Source organism: Cariama cristata, unplaced genomic scaffold, assembly GCF_000690535.1.
Source record: "Cariama cristata isolate BGI_N322 unplaced genomic scaffold, ASM69053v1 scaffold32899, whole genome shotgun sequence".
NCBI lineage: Eukaryota > Metazoa > Chordata > Aves > Cariamiformes > Cariamidae > Cariama > Cariama cristata.
Genome location: NW_009635810.1, coordinates 55,420 through 61,792, shown reverse-complemented (window position 1 = coordinate 61,792; position 6,373 = coordinate 55,420).

The window sequence follows — 6,373 nt, the reverse complement described above, 5'->3', positions numbered from 1 at the left end:
GAGGGGCGGCTGGCCCTCAGGCAGCGGAATAGCGGGAGTCCCGGAGCTGCAGCCGCTTCCCTCAGGGGCTGCTGCAGGTGGCGTGGGCTGAGCCAGACGAGCGTCTTCACAGTCAGTTTCGCAGCTTGTTCAGCGTTACGCTCGTGTAAGCGGATACCGCTGGAATAGTAACTGCAAACATCCGATTGCTGAGAGCGCTTGTACCTGTACCTGTGCCTGCCTCTTCAATGAAAATAGATTAAGTGATATTGGCAAGTAAAGATTTAGGTGGTAAGCAGAATGGAGAGCCCAAGAGGCATGCAGGCTATGTCGTTGTGATCACACAGGTGCAGTCTGCAAACTCGCCCCCTTCTACCCCTGCCCCTGCGCCCCCCAGGTAAGGTCCTTTCCAGTGTCGGACTCCCTAAAAGACAAAACTTGTGATTTGACACCAGGGTCCTAAAAATACACGCCTAAGTTTAGATTTGCAAATGTGTTTAAACTTGCTTTGTTGTTCGACTTTCAGGACTGTTAAAGTTTGTAGGGGCTTGTGTTGAAGCAGGAGGAAGCTGCTCGTCTCTCCTCTTCCTCATTACTGTACGCTTGTACAACAGCACCTGTGTTCCCTAACAAATGGGAGAGGGAGGTGGAGTGTACCCTGGGTGGTGTACAAATGTGTATAAGCTAGGGTTTTTTTGTGTGAATAAAGGCTCATCTGTATTAAAGCACATTACAATATAGGCATATTTAAAATTATTAAACCAAACTGGTCTGAGCCACTGGTAAACCAATGTAAGTATTTCAGTGCTGGCAGTTCACCTTAGTAAGATGAAAACTATTTCTAAAACCGACATAACTGGAGCAACACTACTTTTCTGACGTAGATCAGGTCAGGACGGAGGAAGGATGTAATCCAATGAAGAAAATTAATAAGAAAAGCTAGTATCAGTTGCACCATATTTTTTAAATTAGATGATGTGATATGTCAGAGTTGATGAGTACAAATCTTGGTGGTAAACAAGAATGGAGAGCCAAAGAGGTATGCAGGCTGGAATTTGTGTGCTTATGCAAATAGCACGATAATGTAAATCTTATTTATGCATAAATTGAGGCTGAGATGCTTAACTTTCACAAGGTTGCCTGTGTAGCATTTATGTTGATGTGAGATTCTGTTTTAAGTGCTTGATACGAGGCAGATGACAAGTATGATATGAAGTGTGAGATGAAGTAGTTGGGCTGTAATTAGGTGTAATTCTGATTTTTAAAGTGACTGCTAGTGTGTTTGAAAGTTATGTATGTTTTAGGTACTTTGAATTGGGATGCAAATGGATAAGAATATTACTATTAAAACACTATTGTTTTAACCAATATTTTCCTCAGATATACTCCTGTTTTTTAAATAGCAAGAGCAGTGTCAGAAAAACGCTTTTGGTACCAAAGGGTGTAGTTTGTGGTGAGACAATGTAGTTTGTGGAGAGGATAGGAGCATAAACCCTTCAGGCGCACAAAATGTTCTTTATGCTTTTTCTGAGCTTCTCTGTGTTTTGCATCTCTATCACGTGGTTTAAGAAAATAGATTATTTCTCCCATTAAACTCACTTGCTCTTCGTGTTCTCGACTGCATCATTTGATGAATATACCCTGTCTCGCTGCATCTGTGAATCTCTGTACCCTTAGCAGGGATAGATCTTAGGTATTTGGGCTGGAATGGAATTCTGTGTGTTCACCTTACAAGGCGTGCAGGGATATCATGTCTTTCTTTTTCACCTGTGTTGCCATAGGTGTCTGTGACCTCAGGATTGCACTGGGGGCTGGCCATGGTATCGCAGTAACTCTTCATAGGACCGGATGAACACTGGTGTGAAGCCTCTGCTAGTTTTCTTTCAGAATGTGACAGTGTTGTCTCCTTGTTATTTTATGTATACTGCTGTTGGCTACTCTCTGCATGCTTATCATTGTGTCCATCATGCAATGACAGAACTCTGAAACAGCTCTGCTCCCTGTCATTCCATGGCCAGCAAAGCTGATGAAATGCGAAATGTTGGAGTATGTTGGAGTGCCTCCTAAAGGCAGCTATTTTATGGCTTGTCATTATGGAAATGCTAAAAAAAAAAAAAAATAATCTAATAACCATGCTGGGATTGTTTAGATTAAAAAATTTTGTTTTTTTTTTTTTTTTTTGAGAATCTGGAATAGAGGACATATTCATGTGATAGACAATATAGTTTTGTAGACATCACACAAGTTGTGAAAAGCTTTGTAATTGCAATTGCAGGTAAACCGTAAGTTTGTATATCAGATGGTCTCCTTCAACATCTTCCCTCTCATGGACATCAAAAAGTCTTTACGGTGAACCTTTCTTTGGGCTGATCGGCCTCCAGAACTTTGCTAGAACCAATGTTGAATACACATGACAGAGTGTGGAGGACAGTCATCTTTTCCATGTTGAGGAAAAGAAAGATTTGTGTGGTAGAACCCAAACTCAACTGTGCACCTCACTTTGTCTTTTGTTTTCTTGTGACTCTCTGGTTGGGAAGTGTTACTGCAGTAGTTGTTGTTGCGATGTATCTTAATGATCTTAATTAAGATCAGACCATTGTATCTGCTCTGCTCTTAATTCTGCCACCATATTTCGGACACTACTTTCCAGGCTCTTTACCTGGGCTGCCAGGCCCTTACTATATACTTTGACTTTTTGTATTTCTAAATTAATGACTTTCATGTGTCCTCCTTTAACTGGATAAACCATGTTTTGTTACATTAGTGCATTCATGTGTGTCACCATTTAAGGCTGGGCCAGCAGTTAAAGCCGATGACAGATGCTCTCTATTAACCCCTTCCATCTTTGGAAGGGAAAGGAAAGGAGAAAAGGGAGAGAGACATATGGGTTGGAAAATTAAAACTACTTTAATAAGACAGTAACAGTGAAAAAGAGTATAATAATATTAATACTAATACTCCTAATAATAGAAAAAAAATATACAAACCCAATATTGAGCTTCCCAGTGATGATCATGGAATTGCAGGCCCACGGTAGCTTGCACTACTGCTGTGGCAGGGTGGGCACCCAGATGTCCTGGGCAGGACTCTGCAGCAGACAGGAACCGGATTCAGGAATACATGAATTGGAATCAGAGGCAGGAGAGCAAGCAGAGTACCATAGGGATGCTGGCCATGAAAGAAGAAGACCTGACCCCTGCGACCCCTTAACTTTATACCAAGTATGTCGTGTAACCTTGTTAGTTTTTGTTCACCTGTCCCATCTGCGCTTTCCCGCAGGTGCGACCCTTTTATGTCTTTTCACTTGTGGAACATAAGAGAGCCAACAGGGACCTTGGTTCCCACAGGAATAAGTATAAACATGGGCCTTGTGGTGTACCAGTCCTACTATTACTTTAGTAACAACTGTAAACATCAAGTGTTGTCAATGGTAAAAGCAGACACTGTCTGAAAATCATGTAGTAACTTCAGAAAGTGCAGTTACTTAGGAGAAGCTTAACTGAAGGAAAATCTACTGAAAAGACAGTTGGTCCTGTTTTAGCCAAACTATGACATTGTGTTGTGTACCTATATCCATTTCTTAGTTATACGATGTTTGGTTTTGAATACTCTTTTCATATTATTTTATATTGTAAAGCTTTTTGTTAGCTACTGACTTTATTATCTCTGCAGCATTAATATGCTCAAGTCTCAGCATGCTTTTCCTGATAGAGTTTGACTTCCGCTTGGCTGAAATATCACCAAATTAAGGTATAGGACTTAATTTGTGTGTATGCAGATAGTTCTAAAATGCCTTCATAACTCTCTGGGTTTGTCATGCAGATAATTCACAAGATGACATTTTCCTCTAGTTTCATGGATTTTGAGGTTAGCTTTGCCACAAGGCAGAAAGTAGTTCAGTTTTATAAACCTCGGCTTGCTTTTTTCCTGCTTTGTGGAGCTATTGCATGACTGATGAAGTCTCTAAAAATTATCCAGGCAGAAACGGTTCCATTCAAAGCACAATAACCAGATGCTCTTTGTGGTGACTTTCTAATTTGTATTATTTGTGTTTAGGGTTGTCCAGATGTCAGATACAAAAAACAGTGACCCGGCTTTCCCAACGCTTGAAAAGATTTATTGTGCTAGTGACTGTTGTTGGATTTTTTTGATTTTTTTTTTTTACCCACTCCTTGAGTTGTCATCTTGCATACATTTCTTCATTTGATCAAAGACTGAATTTCAGAGCTCAGCGACAGCACAGTCTCTCTTGACTGCTGTTTCCGTAACATTCTGCCATGAGTAGTGATGGTGACAAGTGTTCATTGATTGGAATTGATTTTACAGTGTTTTTTAAGGCAACTGGCACATGTAGCCACAAAAATTAATTTTGTGGAACAAAAGTAGCACACAAAGGAAATGCTAGCACTACCACAATTACCTGATTTTTCTGTAAAAGTTTAAAAAAAACCAAAAAAACAAATGCACAGTGCCTTAAAATACATTGCAAATGAGGCATTTCATTTGTTCTGTGAAACATCTACCAAATTTAATGTGTATCTCAAAATGCAGGAACTCTAACAATTGTATTTGATGCATTATTACTTTTTAGGTTTTACCTGAACTTTCCAAATTCTCTCCAAGATGTGTAAGAGGCAAAGGATCACTTTCAGCCCATACAAAACTAAACTTGGGGACTCTTCGTTCTATCTGGAAGGGAAAAGAAAATCTGATGTCTTTATTTTTGTCTGTATAGATGCTAATCTTGAAATACTTTTATATCACCCAGTCTTGATAACTGCAGAGAAAGTTTGTTAGACAGATTTATGTGTGTTTCTTTCTGAAAGAAAAGATGAGAACTCATGAGTAATAGGTTCAAAATTTTTCTTTACTGCAAACCATACTGAAGTAAAGTTTTTTGTTTTGATTTTTTTTATACTTCCCTTCAGATGATGGAAAGATGGAAGAAGATGATGCATTTGTAATAAAATGTAAAACATGCATTATTTCCTTGTAAATGGCATGTAGGAGTAGGGTGAAAAGAGACTGTCCAACTACACTTTGAATGAGCATGTCAATTATTGCTACAAAACCACATAAAGTAGAAGGTAACCATAACAAGTTATTTGAGATGTGCAGCTCACAGGTACATTCAGTCTTTTCACTACTCTGGGCCATCTTCTCTGTGTTGCAGGCTCAGAAGGAGCTGTAAGTGTTGTGGTGCACTACAACTTCATGCAACAACGTGGCACTATTGCATGGCAAGGTTCGCTCAAAGGTCCAACAGCAGTAGTGGTAGGTGTATAAAAGTATTGGACATGAAGTCCTCGTGGTGTGTGATCGCTTAAGATTTGAACTTACTTCTGGATGGTCAGACTTCTTGACTTAAGAACAGTTTCTTCTGTTGGCCTCCATTAAGATTGTTTCATTTTTGTCCAGTTGATAAGGCTCTGAAAATTCTCAATGTTGCAAACATGAAAAGATAGATAGAGATGTACTGCTGCAGACTTTGAACGTTCCATCTTTGGGGCATGCTTTTTTTCAGGTAGCAACCTGAAGTAGCCTTACTCACTGGGACTGACTCTTATGACTCATTTGTAATCTGTGCATCTCTAAGTTTTTAATGCTGTTTCTCTTCTCATTTTGTCTCCGTCTACTTTCTGTCCTGCTGTTGGGGGGGGGAAAGGAGGAGTTATTGTTGTTACTTTCAATTAGAGTACAAGCTGTTTGAACTACAGGCTTTAACTTTTTTTTTTTTTGATCCCAAGTATGGTAAGTCTCTGAAATACTTATGTCTACAAACAGCACATCATAAGTAAGATCAAATTGTCACTGCTTTGATGACAAGGGCTCTTAGTTGGGACCCAAGCCTAATTTCTTCTTGTGTCACAGACCTTTTCCATCTCTGCTGTGCGGATTGCTGATACGGGAACTTACTGTTTTCCTAGAAGGTATTTCACACTGATTCTCAGGAGAGTTAAGGTTAATAACTGTCCCCAGTCAAACATAAGTTCATTGTGTAGGCACCCACAAACTGAAAACTTAAATCATTATATTTATGTTTAGGTCATAATACTTCCAACTGACTGATTGTTCTGGAGCTTGTGAAAATTGCATCTAATGTGGATTGACCTTGGTTCTTCTAGGCAGTTTTCCTCAAGTCACTCATATTACTGCTACTGTGGCATGTATGTGTGTGCCCCCATAGGTGACAGAACATAGACTGTGGTTTCACCGCCTTCGGGGATCAAACTGGCTGTATACGGTCATTTTTGCTTAGGAAGCAGTATAGATGTGTTTGTGTGACAAGAGGTCTGACTGAAAGGCAACTGACTGAGAAAGTACAGGGTATACGTTACCAGAAGCAACAGTGTCATCCAAAGGTTCTATTCACATGGAGTTAGAAAGGCAGCTC